The sequence below is a fragment of the Calidris pugnax genome, unplaced genomic scaffold (assembly GCF_001431845.1).
Source record: "Calidris pugnax isolate Ruff unplaced genomic scaffold, ASM143184v1 scaffold60, whole genome shotgun sequence".
Taxonomy (NCBI): Eukaryota; Metazoa; Chordata; class Aves; order Charadriiformes; family Scolopacidae; genus Calidris; species Calidris pugnax.
The window spans coordinates 7,092,683-7,095,182 of NW_015090831.1; positions in this window are offsets into that span (position 1 = coordinate 7,092,683).

The following is a 2,500-nucleotide window of genomic DNA, read 5'->3' on the forward strand; positions in this document are numbered from 1 at the left end:
TGCACAAAAGCACATGGAGGTGCTTACATTTTTGCCCACTGTATCAAACTATGTATGTGTTGCTAACTTTATGCAGCATACGTAATAGAAGTTAACAGTCTTATATTCATCTCTGCTTCCATTGCTACACAACAGATGTTCAATTGTGTTCATTGGTGACCAGTTTTTTATATTTCTGGTAAGTACTTTTATTTTAAATTAAGTGTACAGATTGTCAAAACTGAAAGTACATGAGCTTGAACACCTGCTCATTTTTTGTGCTCATATGTAAAGTGGATTACAAGGTTTAAAATGTTTGCAAGAGAATCTGAAAACCAGGAAAAAAGTGAATAAATTATTGAAATGGTCTTAAGCAGATGTTCCAGCTTTCTTCCCTTGCTACTGTTTGTTTTTTTTCCTGAATATCCTTAGCTGGGTTACACAGGCAATGAGGAGGATAAGAATGACCCAGAACTTTTTTTTTTTCCATTGCTCATGAGACTATTTAGGAAGATTATATTATATCATTATTAATATATTTATTGGCCCACACTAACAGATTTCTTCCTTCTTATTCAGCACTTGAGGGATGATCATTGTAAAACTACTTAGTGGTTGGGAGAGTTGCATCACATTATTTTGTGCAGTGGGATAGGGTTATATTAAAATCAGGACGTGGCAGAATACAGTGATTGAAGCTATCTCTAACTTCTACATTTCCTGTGTTGAGGGTTATTTCAGGAATAATGTCATGGCTACCTTGTGGATGTGCTTAGGGCATGTGTGAAAATAACATCAGTGTGTTTCTTCCAAAGTCTTCATAGAAAATCTACCAATATGCTTCACAATAGTTTGCAGCTTTGGTGATTGCAGCAGAAACACTTGGACATTAGAGGTAATCTGTTGTGATTGGGTATTATTTGGTAGGCTTCTAACTCTGGGAATAGTAATTCATTGTCTTGTGAATTAAACAAATATTTACTATTAGGTTCACAGACCTTATTAAGATGTTTTAAGGCTGTGTTCAGCCCTGATGTTTTGCACAGAGAAAGGCTGTTTGAAGAAGCAATGGGGACACATGCAAAATATAAAAAAGCCTCTGAAGCCACCCCAAGCAACCTCCAAACTCTTTGCAACATTGATTTCATATTAAGCAATGGTGGGTGTGAATGGAAGAGCTATTAAAGGAAAGGAAGAGACTCTGTGCTAGAGATCTTGCCAGAGGTGATGCTGGTGGAGGTATGTTTGGAAATCAGCAGGAGCTGTAACTTGACAGGCTAAGCTATTTTTCTTAAGATCTAGCTGCTCTTAAATATTATTAATTGTCACTCCAAAAATTCCTTTTCACTTCACAATGCTGGTGGTGATAAGCAGCAGCTTAGAGACTCTCTGATGTGCGTTACTATCACTTCTTGGCTGTGCTACATGGCTGACCTCATGTAAAGGCACTGGTTTAGTCTTGCTTTACATCAGCTTTGGAGATTGCCTCCTTGCACTGATACCTATATCTGGATCTTTGCTTTCACCCTGTGGCTGGAATATTTTTAACTTTATGTACTTGGCACCAAGAGTAATTTTTAGCTCTGTGCATAAATTAATGGCCTGAATTTTATCAGTGTCAGACTTCCTCAGTTCCTACTGGTGTCAATGGAAATCATTTGATCTTAACACTGCTGAATTTCAAGCCATTAACTTTAAATATGTAAACAATTGTCCTCAGGCAATTGGGTGTAAATGTAATGGCTTGAGTTTTGTAACACTAGTTCTATAACCAATTAAGGACTATTACTCTAATTCTGGCATTATTAATTTCTTTTAACTAATATTTACTAATATTTCGACACTATAGGTATTACACGGGAGTCTTTGAAAGTCTCAGTGTATTCAGTTTCTATAATTAAGTATGATTTTTGCGGTTACCTTTAATATCCCAACTTGGGGACCTCAATTGAATCTAATTACGTTTCAATTGAAAATAAGATATTCCACAGACTGAAGCTGTAGATCAGGGCTCATTACTAAAGCAGCTCATTATTTTTAATGAGCAACTTCATTATATCTGATTCTGCAGAGAGCAAGACATAATTCTGTCGATGCAGAGAAGCTTGTTAAACTTTGGTAGCCAGCAGCATATGACTAACAGCCTGAATTGGGCAACAAAGATTAGTAGGGTTAAAAAAGCTACCTCAGAGGATTTTAGGCTGTCCCTACTGCTGAGCTGTAACAGTCAGTCTGCAAGATAATTTTCTATTTCTTTTCTCATGCTGTGAACTTTGTTAGGCTGGAATAGTTGTATATTACCTTTTAAGTGGTCTGCTATAGAAAAGGGATTGCAAGGAAAATTCACAATAAAACGTAATTTTCAGGGAAGTTTTACTATAGAGAAGGTGGTAGCAATATCTTTCTGCCAATCTGAGTGCCTGCTGGGTGCGTTGCAATATGCGTAGTGTCCCTAATGCTGCGTTTTGTGTTTGGTGTCCGAATTAACTTACAAATGCATAAAAATCATGTTACCTGACAA